Here is a 12,823-nt window from a genome sequence, read left to right on the forward strand (position 1 = left end):
AACTTGAGAGAGTGAGTCAACCCCGAGAGTAAATTGACATTTCATACCAAAATATAAAGATAACCCATATATTCCTCCCATTTGTGGGGTTGTCAATCAATTGCTAAAAAAATAAAAATCCCATTATATAAAAATCAAATCCCATTCATTATCGTACACAGATTACATTTCTCTTTCTTCTTTATTCTCTCTCTCTTACTTTGCATGCAATCCCTCATGTTCCAGTAAATCTACGCTCCCTTCCTCCATTCTTTTACTATTCTATCATCCATTCATTCATTCTATTGTCGATAGAAAATACGAATGATTGAACTCATTCACACTCGAATAATTTACGATTAACAAATTAACGCAATTATGGTTTAATAGCTTGAATTGGATAAAGATAAATGGAAAGCAAATTATTGCCAAACGCCACTCATACTCGCACGCACACACACACACACACAATTGTATACAAAACACGCACACACACTCACCTACCCATGCAATGTGGCTTACACACAAATTGTGCTAAATCAATTCAATATAAGAATTGAATTAGAGAGCATTATCAGATAATGACGACAGCTACGACGACGATAATGATGACGTCGCCGACATGGTTACAAATTTTTGGCTATACATGCGAAACGTGCTCTAATTATGTGAATGCGTGCGTGTGCGTAACACCAAACATCCTTTCGCTTGGATGAAAATTGAGTGTGTGTGTGCATGTGGGGAGTGAATATGTATAAACATTATAATATGTATATGTTTGCCTGGGTGTTTGTTGTATACAATAAGAGCAAAACCATGTCAAACTATCAAAAAGCTAATCAGCAAACAACAGGATTTTTATTGTCGACGAAACAATAAAAGCAGAAATTGTTGAAAACCCTCCCATTCAGATATTAAATAGTTGTGTATTCTTAATGAAATATATACATATGTATGGGTGAATGTATATGGATAGGGGTACTGGACAATGACCAGCGGGAACTTACAATGACAAAAATTATAAATGTCTGTATGCGGAGATAATTTGGTCAAAAGGCAATTTCGCTTTGCCATTAAATGTTGTGGGTATTAATTTGTGTGCAAAGCCTGTCATAAAGACTGACATATATTGAATACAAATATTGCCTGTATGTCAAGAAATTATTTTGAAAGTAGGCAAAACCCAATTGACCAAGAATTTATTGCATATCACATTTTTTTTCGAACTACATATGAAGCTTAAAAATATTAAATTTAATAAAGATTCCCCACAGATTTTGTTTCCGAAAAAATGTGATATTTCACAATGAAATAAAGAATTAAAACAATTAAGCAAAGTCTATAGTCTACAGTCGTGCGGGGCCGACCATGTGATACCCTACAACACTACAATATTTTAGAAGCCCCCTTATGTCCAAATCCATTTTGGAAGATTTCGCTTTTGAAACCCTTAGCATTTTGACCAGGGACATTTGCCCAGTATTTACGCACTACGTCGTGCTGTTAGTTGTTGTGGTCCATTTTGCAGCTAAATATAATCCAATGGTCATCCAAAATGCTAGAATTCCTCCCTGTTCTTAACTCTCTTCTCAGGCGTGTCGATTGGCTTCTATTGTGTGATCAGGAATTTTTTCTGTTTTTGGTTCATTTGAACACCTAAATACTTTAAATTTAAATCTTGAGATATTAGCATTCTAGCAAATATGCCCTTCCTTTGTATATATACATTCTATATATCCCGCTATATGTATCCATATATTTACTATTGGCATCTACGTAACGGTCAGAATTGACCTTTTCGTCAATTTGGAATTTGGTCGGGATGAAACATATTCGCGATTTAATGGAAAATTTGACTTTTATTTAACACAAATTATATAGATTGGAAGGCTTCTGCCCAGCCCTAAGATCTAGCTCCATTCTAAAATTCGAGGCGGTCGGTCTATACTTGCGACCTGTAGAGCAAGTGCAAAATGAGGAAATTGTTCCGTTTTTGGTCCATTTAAACCTCTAAAAATAGGCTTCTATTCCTCCATGCTAATTTTGGTCAGGATCGGTCCATAATTGCGACCTGTAGCGTGATTACAAATTAACATGGACAGACGGACATATATAGCTAGATCGACTCCGCTCGGCCCAATAAGGAGGTCCATATATACTTTCCTATGTGGGAAACCAATATTTCGAGGTGTTAAATAATTTTTACCCAATCAAACGTATAATACCCCCAACACATAGTGTTGTAGGGTATAAAGAGGAAAATATTTGTATATTTGTAATTTATGGACTCGAAAACCGCTGAACAGATTTTCCTGAAAATGTCCATGTATAATACAACATCGCCTGAAAGTAACATAGGCTATATACATTTTTTCCACTTCCACTGGAGATATAGCATCAGAATCGGAGGTACCTCCCAAAAATTTAGATTTTATATGCATATATCTATTGATCGATTACAGATACAATCTCCAAATTTGGAATGCGTAACGGAATTTAGAACAAATATAAATTTGCCAAATTATATTGAAATAGGTTCAGATTTGGATATAGCTCCCATTTATATTATAGGGTATAAAAGTTTGAATATTATACGTTTTAAGGGTTTACTTATACTAAACTTTGTTTGTCAGTGTTTTTTCATTTACAATATTTTTTGTAGAGAAATTAAACTGCAAAATTTAACTACTATAAATTAAACATTAAATAATTTCCTTCTTAGGCAATGGTAACACATATTGTAAACCCATATGTATGTTTTTATGTGTGTGTGTGTGGTCTGCAGACTATAGTAATTTTGAAAATTCGGTTATTTCATTACTTCCCAAATTAACACACAAAAATTATCATATTACCATTATTAATTTATGTTTCGACTTGATTTTAATTTGCAACTGTTCCCAATTGCCAGAATGGTCCAGTATCACCCAAACGAACAATCCTTTTCCCAAAAACCAATACACCTACTACAAATACTAGTCTCTACTTAGGCTGTTGTTGAATAATGAAAGGATGCATCTTTCCATTTCCCAGGCATCCATCAACCATAGTCGCCCAGGATTTTACGAACGAAAGTGCCAAGTCTGTATGTGTAAATAATTATTTGCCACACTTGACACTAATCATATGAGCAGAGGATATTTTGAATGAATTCGTAATTCGTAATGCCTTTGCCGACTGCCAAGTGTGTGTGAAGTCTCAGACTTCTTCGACTTAATCCAAATGCGAGTGAGATGCTCTGATTGTGTTAGGTGTGCCAGAGTGCGACTACCGGTTCAGTGTGTATGTGTGTGTGCGTGTTTACTTATGTAAATGCTCTAAGGGTGCTATAATATTCTGAATAAAAATGCAAATATGGGAATTTACGAGAGAGAGCTGAATTTCAGTACACACACATACACATTTAAAACGTACATATTATTACGAAGCATTTTATGTAGCGAACATGTATTGTTCAAGTGAACACTTGAAGATCTATGTATCTTAGATATTACATTATTTTATGTATAAATATATGTAGCTTATGTCGCAAAATAAATAACATTTAACTTATATCGATATTTCGATTTCTGCAGCTGTTTTGTTCTAATATTTTTAAAAGGCATTTAAATTTATATATATGAAGACTAGCTTATTTATGGTTTTAAGATACGAGTATTGTATTCCAATTTTTATACCCTCCACCATACTATGGAGGGTATATTAATTTTGTAATTCCGTTTGTAACTCCTCGAAATACTAATGTCAGACCCAACAGTGTATATATATTCTTGATTGGCGTAAAATTCTAAGACGATTTAGCCATGTCCGTCTGTCTGTTGTAATCACGCTATCTTTCGAACAAATTGAGATAGAAGGTTAATATTTTGCACACATGTATATTTTGTCAGCAGGCAGGTTAATTTCGTAAATGGGCCATGTAGGTCCAAGTTATCATATAGCCCCCATATAACGGTACCACCCGATATTCGGTATTTTGATGATTTTAGCGACATTATTCGCCGAAATTGTTTCAAATTTGGCACATGAAGTTCGTAATGGATACTACAGCCTAAGACAGAAAATTATCTGTGCAGGTCCACGTCTTCGTGTAGCCCCCATATAACGGTATTTTGATGATTTTAGCGACATTATAAACAGATTTTTCTTCAAGTTTCGCATTTAAATATTGTAATAACTTATGACAAAATATAACTGTACCTCAAGATATTCGGTATTTTGATGATTTGTGTCCCACGGATAATAATTTTTGCAAATTTAAAAAAATCCTTTAAAAATACTGCTAGAATCATAAAAATACCAAACATAGGGAGTTATATTGGGGCATGGGTAATTTTGACAGAGGCCATTACGATATTCAAATATAAAACTTGATAAAAGTCCGGTGGATAATGTCGCTAAAATCATTATATGAAGGCTATACGAAGACATTGGCCTGTATAGGCAATTTTCTGTCATAGGCTGTAGTATCCGATATAACTTATTAAATTGTCTCTCTTTTATATATTTTACCGTCTCCGGCTGATAATCTCTCGTATTTTATTATAACTTCGTAATTTTAATTTGTGGGCATCAGCAGACCCATAGACATAGTTTTTAAATAAAAAAAAAAAAAACATTCAAGGACTAATACATTGGACCTATACAAAGTTCTTGGCCTGGATTTTTAAGAAAGATTTGTAAGTGCAAAACCAGTACAGTTTAACTGAGGATAATCTTGTTCTAATATAGACAACAATTTGGGATGTAAAACATGTGGAGGAAATCGGACATTAATTTTCCATTTTATAGGCAGTTACAAACATTTTATCTTTGCGAGAAGTGTACCAAAATGGATAAATTGGGATTTTCGATTTTTACTTGCTGTAATATTGTACAAAGTTTGAAAAAAAAAAATCCGACAGGGATTTCACATACTTCGAGAATTATTATTATTATTCAAAATGGCTTTTTGGAGGGAGAAGGGGGTGTTTCTTTAAATTTTATGTGGGTAGTAACCGAATGAGTGGACAAATATTTCCCAAATCTATATAAGCTGGGTAAGGTCAAATTTTTTTAAAATAAAATAAAATTCCTCATAGAGCGAGGATCATTTAGTTTTGTGCAAACTTCGCAAATCCTAATATTTTTATCAGTACTGGGGCAGGTATGAAAATAGACAATATCAGTCCACTCCTTCTGGTACCTCCCCCAGAAAGGCTCAAAATTTTTCAAACTCGCCATATTCCAATATTTCTATGAATACAAGTTCAGATGTGAAGATAGCATGTATCGGGACACTTCTTGTGGTACCTCCTCCACATTTTGAAAAACCATTGGACTCATAAAATGTGAAATGAGCATCCGATTCTCTTCGAACTGTACGCATCCAAATATTTTTACCCATGTAAGATCTGGTGTAAAGATGGGATATAACAGCCCAACCCTTGTGGTTCCTCCCCACAAAGGGTGACAATTGTAAATACTTGCTAAACAACCCAACGATTCTATTGAAATTTTGGTACAATCAAATATTTGTGAAATTCCATATTCACAGCAGATCTCTGGTTGGGAGATCTGTGTGTGGTTTCCAAAAATTATCACATATATGGCGTGTAGATATATTCCAAATCTGGTTGTAATATTTATATTTGACTTGTGTCAGACACGAAATGGACAATATTGACCCACTTCTTCGAAACTTCCCTCTTTGAATACTCATAATCTCTTATTTTTTCCACAAACTACTGGGATTTTTAAAAACAAAGCCATTCGATCTCAATTCCTTCTTGGTTTTTTATACCCTCCACCATACTATGGAGGGTATATTCATTTTGTCATTCCGTTTGTAACTCATCGAAATAATGATCTTAGACCCAACAAAGTATATATATTCTTGATCAGCGTGAAATTCTAAGACGATTTAGCCATGTCCGTCTGTCTGTGTGTCTGTCTCTCTGTCTGTTGTAATCACGCTATATTTCTAACAAATTGAGATAGAAGGCTAAAATTTTGCACACATGTTTATTTTTCCAGTAGGCAGGTTAAGTTCGTGAATGGGCCATGTAGGTCCACGTTTTTATATGGCCCCCATATAACGGTACCTCCCTATATTCGGTATTTTGATGATTTTAGCGACATTATTCCGCGGAATTGTTTCATATTTGGCATTTAAAGTTCGAAATGGATACTACAGCCTGAGACAGAAAATTGTCTGTGCAAGTCCAGGTCTTCGTATAGGCCCCATATATCAGTACCTCCATATATTCAGTACTTTGACGATTTTTACAATACTCACCGAAATTGTTTGAGATGACGTATTTGAAGTTCGTAATGAAAGCTATAGCCTGTACAGAAAATTGTCTATACAGGTCCAGGTCTTCGTATAGCTCCTATATAACGGTACCTCTCTATGTACGGTATTTTGATGATTTTGGCTACATTATTCACCGCTTATTTCAAGTTTCGAATTTGAATATGGTAATGGATTCTGACAAACAATGCCTATGTAGGTGCACGTCGTACAGGCCCTAATATAACGGCTATATTCGCTATTTTTAAAATGAATTTTTGGCGAATTATATTTTTTCGAAAACTTTTTAAATCCGTTCTAAATGGTGGAGGGTATTCAAAGTTCGGCCCGGCCGAACTTACTGCTTTTTTACTTGTTTTATTTGATTCTGAAGGACAAAAAAGATTTTTTCAGATTGATCAGAGACTAACAGAGGAAAAATATGAATCTCAATTGTAAACGTATCTAAAGCCACATAAGTAACAGAGGAAAAATATGAAACTCTAGTTTAAACGTATCTGAAGCCATACACTAGTTAACAATGTCTTTCAAACCAAAATAAATAAAAAATTAACCAAAAATGTTTTAAAAAGAGAGCTGCTGTGGCGATTTTTTTAATTTTAAAGGTCAATAGAATCATAATAGTGAATTTAATAATTTGTTTAAGGGCCAATAGATGGCGTTTTTAAAAAATGTCAAGGCATAAAAAAATTTCAAGGTATTTCTTTTATTTTATTTCCACTGAGACCGTAGAATGAGGATGCTCTCCACGCTCGAATTACACAAATTTCACGTCTCTCACCAATACATCACATAAAACTCTGAGGAGTTCTAGTGGTTCTTGTCGCTGTCGAAGCCATTCCCCACTGCTCTTAGTTAAACAGGTACTCTATTGTAAGTCATAGGGTTCTTAGGCCAAACTTCATTAAGGGCTTTATATAACCCTCACCATATACAAAGAAGCCCATACATGTTGAGATATGTTTCGCAATATTAATATAGAGATTTGAAAATTTTTAGAGAGCTTTGGATTACTTCAAATGTTATTGGTGCAGATAATGGGTTATACAGTTTCACTTTTTGATATAGACCCCATATAAGAATGGCTCCGAAGAACTCGTTTTGAGTTCTTATTATGTACAAATGCAACTTTTTTACTAATATGCGTACTTTGCGATGTAAACTTTCAAAACGCCGATAAGCTTGCTTTCTGTTTTAGCTATAATCTGCCAGATTTTTACTGTAATTATTGAAAAAGCTTTTTTCCTTATGTCTTTATTAATTAATTTTAATTTATTTTTGTAGGTTATTCAACTCAAAAAAAAAAAATCTGTTTTTTTCTACAAATTTTCTAACTTCAATATTATAGACCAACTCAAAATATTTTTTTCTTTCGCATTATATATATAGAAATTGTTAAGAGATATTTTTCCTTCCCTTACAAAGAGAATATATCCCTTTAAATAAATCGTTTATTTGCCCATCTCTTAACACTGCTGCTGCTTTTTACAAAAACCTAACCCAACAATCTCATTATAAGTGTTTAAATAGCAAGAAAATAACACTTTTGCACAAACAGCTATAGTGTACTTACCTTTTTTCTCTTGAAATTATTGTCCTCTCTATGAGTGTTCCAGACGACTAAAGATTTTTTGAAGGATTTCTGTAAATAGAAAAAAAAAAAAAACAAAAAGTATAAAAATTAATTAAAAATAAACACATAAATGAATCTTTAAAAGATTTCCTAAGAACACTTGGAAATGGACATTCACTTGGAGTGGCCACTCTCGGAGGAGAAAAAACAAATTTACGACTTAAAAGACAATTTCAATTCATGCCCATGACCCTTTCGTCCTCTTCGAGGGGTTGGCATTTCTTCTGCTTCTGAGTGTCTTTTGGCTAATTAACACAATCTCATAATGTGAAACACTTAAAAGATGTTTACGTAAACAAAATAAGAAAATGGAAGAAATGAAAATAATATAAGGAAGTTGCAGAAGCATGAAAAACAAAGATGCTGGAAAAAATTAGAGAAATAAACAACAACAACGACAAATTAAAAGGTCATCAAATTTGTTTTCCTTTTGGGAGGGAGAAGATTTTATTTCCTAGCTGGTTAGTTATTGATATTTTTGGAGGATAATTAAAGGGTTTTGGGTGATCATAAACAAATATGATGACGTGGAGACAAAAAAGAGAGATCTTAAAAGTTAGTGAACATTTTCAATAAGTAATTTTTTTAACTGCAACAATTTTATAAAAAAAGACTTACAGAAATTTGTCGAGAAACTAACAATACAGGGTGAGATGAAAAAACTGCAACCAACTTTGGACTGCTGTCATTTCTAAGCCACTAGTCCGACAGCTGTTAAAATTATTCCAGTGACAGCTCATTATATTGTTTGCAAGCGTACTAAGGCATTTTAGTGAGAATTTTCCAGAAAAAAAGTTATTCGTGATGGAATTCAGGGGTGATAGTGTGATTTCTTTATATTCGGCTTGAAAATAACAAGTGGCTATCGTTAGAGCAGTCCAGCATTTAAATGTGAATATATCTTTTGTGTCTCGTACCATCCCGTAGCCCGACGTCAAGGAAGTGGATGGAAGAAAACAACAACATCAGCAGAAATGGTTCGAAAAGTAAAAAAGCGACTTGATCGAAATCCGCGTCGCATTGGTCGAAAAATGGCTCGTGAGCTGAATATATCGCAATATTCCATTCGGCAAACATTGAAAAATGAGCTCGGGATAAAGCCATTGAAATTCCAAAAAGTGCAAGAACTTACACCGCAACAGAAAGAAAATATACTCAAAAGAGCTAAAGAGTTGCTTCGCTTGGCCGAAAGTGGGGAACTGCCGAATTTGATTTTCTCCGATGAGAAAACCATTCGTTGTCCAGCAGTTTGTAAACAAACAAAATGATCGTGTTTACTTGCCAAAGAGGTCAGCTGAAAATGTGCAACTTCGTTTGACCACCAGAACTCAAACGCCGGAAATAGTGATGGTGTGGGCCGCCATAACAGCAGATGGTCGCTAACCGCTTGTATTAATCGACCGTGGCATCAGAATAAATGCCGAATATTATCGCGAAAATATTTTGGAGGGTGTATTAAAGCCTTGGACATTAGACATTCCAACAGGACTCATCACCATCACACTCAGCACGCGCCACCCAAGAATGGTTACAAAATGAGTTTCCTTGCTTTATTTCCAGCGGTCAATAGACCCCAAAATCTCCGGATATCAATCCGTTGGACTATTGTGTCTGGAGAAGCAAGGTTGGCACTAGAAAATACAAAAGTGTCGATCACCTCAAGCAAGCGCTTCGCGGGCCGTTTGAAGGTCATAATTCGTGTCAAAGGTGACAAATTCGAACAAATCTAAACTTATTCTAAAATTTTATGCTATTTCCGACATTTTTTCCTTAATTCAATAAAATTAAAAAAAAAAAATTCTGGCGCAGTTGCAGTTTTTATCTCATCCTGCATTTTGTAAGAGTTACTAAGCAATCCTTTGAACTCTTCTATTAATCCTAGTTATACAAATCTAATTTTTTCGAACTTTTGCAATTGTCCTCTAATAACGAAACCAGATGGAAAGAATACATCGAGTCTAGCAATGCACTTTTACAAAAAATATTTTAATTTCTTTTAAGCTATCTTGTTTTCATAGCGCCCATGCAGCTTAGTCCTTTTTTACAGCGACGCTATAGTGTGTTTTTCACCATTTCTTTCATGCAATCGCCTTTGACACTAGAAGCTCACCTATCAAATAACGATTGAGAAAAAGGCCAGCTTGTCTCCGAAAATAGCTTCAAGTTATTTCCTTTATTTTAACGATGGCTATTAAAATTCTTTTTGAAACATCTCTACCTTTTTTGCAACATCTATCATCGGTGATAAAAAGAAATGGAGCCCTTTGGGTAACCGGACAAACATCACAAACGGCCAGTTTCACTTTATGTTTAGAAATATGTCAAATGAGAGCATTTCACGCCTTCAGGGCTACTACCATGACATATAAGTAAGGATTAAGTGGGTTATTAACTCATAACCATAAATGAGAGGTTATATTTTTTTAACCCTGTTTTTTCCGATCGTAAAAAAACGACTTTAAAACACAGATGTTTCGTAATGGAAAACTAGTTCATAGGCGTGAGCAATTTTCATTTTGGGGATTAGCAATTGCCTGTCTCGTTCATCACAAAAAAAGTATTTAAAACCCAACAGCTAAATGCGATTCGTTGTTTATTAAAAAGGCTTAGAGGGATATAATCAGTTTTATAATTTGTATTTAAAGCTTTTGTTGTGAAATCAGAAAAAAACACGCACTACACTAAGAGAAATAAAAAATGAGGTAGATATATAGCCATAATATGTACTTGATTATTCGCTTTACTTTAATGGAATACTTGATCATAATGGTAGAAATATATAAAGGAAATATATATGTTTCGCAAGAAAATAAAGTGTCCGAAAAGTCCGCAATTTTACATTGCATCAGTTAATTTTAGTGCTCAACATGCAAAATTTGTTCATCAATTTTTGAAAAAAAATGTTTCAAAACCAGATCCTTCTTTCAACCAAATACACCAACAGCAAAATCCAAGTCAAATTTAAGGATTTAAGCTCTAATCACCTAATAAAATATTTACTACAAATTAGTACTTTTCGTACAATTATAGTATCCATTTCCAAAACCACCTCTATATCTCAAACACTGTTTCAATCAGTAATCTGAGTATCCAATTTCAAGATTTCAGCTTTTTTTCTTCAACCAATACCAAATACAGTACCATAAAGTACTTTTCACACAAATATTCGACGCATTTCCAAATCATCGTCAAATCGTAACCATAGACACCAAATGGTACCAAAAATAGTACCATTTTGTACTTTTCGTGCACTTGTAGGACACATGTTTAAAACCACTTCTTTAAAATAAACCTACCACCAACAGGGACCCAATACTTAACAAAATTGTTCCAAATTTAGTACCTTCAGTTCAGTTCGCAAACTTAGTAAACATTTTCCCAACGACCTTCATATATCAAACATACATTCTAAGCTTGATTCTCATACCGACTTTTTAATTTTATTTTTTTAGATTTATCTTAGGTTTAGCTTAAGTTTTAATATCAAATGGTACCATTTTAGAACTTTCCGTAATCTCAAAGTACGAATTTTCATAAAAACCTTTGAAACATATATCCTATACTCCATCAGTGATAATACAATACTACTATCCCAAAGTATTCCCAATTCCACATTTTAGGATTTCAGCTCTATCAGTTCACCCAAATCTAAATTTTATTAAATTTAGTACCTATAATATAGATAGGTACGAATTTCTGAAGCTTCCTACATACTCCAATCCTACACTCACCAAGCAACCCCCAATTCTGGATTCCATACTTATCGATTCGCCTACACACCAATTTTACCACATTTAGTACCATATAGTACATATAAGTACAAATTTCCAAAAGTACCTACTTATACTAATTCTGAACTCCAACAGTAATCTAATTTTTCCAATCTTCAAGATACCGGCTCTATTGTTTCACCAAAAATCCAAATGGTTCCCAATTTACCATTTAGTATACATATGTACAAAATTTTCATAACTACAGTCCTATTTAAATCTCATTTCCAAATTTCAGGATTCCAACTATATCGGTTCAACCAAAAATTTCTTCCACATTCCAATTTGAAATTAACATTACTGGCGGATATGTTAATTTCAAATTTCAGGATTACAGCTCCATCCGTTCCACCAAATTCATATTGTACTAAATTTGCACATACATAGCAAATGTAGTACATTTGAATACTTTTCGTACACTTTTAGTGCCAATAATCAAATACCATTTGGTACATCTATCACACACTCCATCAGTCTTCATCAGGGACCCTTATTCTAATTTTAAGAGTCCTGACTCTATTGCTTCTTCAAATAAAATGGGTACCATATTTAGTACCTTTTAATACTTTTCGTACCATTCTAGTACGAATTTTCAAAAACTCAGCCTTATCTGACCCCTTCGGACTAAGAGTGAGCATCACCTAATACTTTAATTCATGAAACGAAGGAAGAAAATGGTATAAAAATACTCGAGTTAAAAGGATGAAATATTTCCAAAAAAAAAAAAAAAAAAAAAAAAATAAAAAAAAAATATGTATTCAGTTTGACTGAAAATATACCAACACAAAGTTCATCACGCAATAACTAGGAGGCTCGACTCAATTAGAATCTGACTTTCAGGTTTTTTATATACTAACCATAAAAATAACTTCGGTGAAAATCCAGCAGACTATGGAAAAAGAGCACAAAGTAGAAGACACGTGTATCGACGAATTGAAAGTTTAAATCGCAAAGTAACCTAAATGGGTGGACAGGTTTTCCCTCTTCCAAACTTTTGGACATTTTTATACCCTACACCACATAGTGGTAAAGGTAATAAGACTCTGTGCATTTTTTGTAACTTGGAGAAGGAAGCGAGATAGACCCATAGTTACTTTTGAGGATCTTCATAGAATCACTTTCTGAGTTGATTTATGCATTTCAGTCCGT

General features: G+C 33.8%; 1 protein-coding gene across 2 annotated transcripts in view; it reads right to left on the bottom strand.

The window, feature by feature from the left end:
- LOC101891584 (keratin, type II cytoskeletal 1) overlaps positions 1-12,823 on the bottom strand; it is a 282,406-nt gene that overhangs the window by 204,924 nt on the left and 64,659 nt on the right. For both annotated transcript variants that reach the window (XM_059129847.1, XM_059129848.1), the window contains one exon: positions 7,845-7,913. The gene's annotated coding sequence lies outside the window, so the exon portion shown is untranslated. The remainder of the gene's footprint in view (positions 1-7,844; positions 7,914-12,823) is intronic.

This window comes from Musca domestica, unplaced genomic scaffold (genome assembly GCF_030504385.1).
Source record: "Musca domestica strain aabys unplaced genomic scaffold, Musca_domestica.polishedcontigs.V.1.1 69, whole genome shotgun sequence".
NCBI classification, from domain to species: Eukaryota; Metazoa; Arthropoda; class Insecta; order Diptera; family Muscidae; genus Musca; species Musca domestica.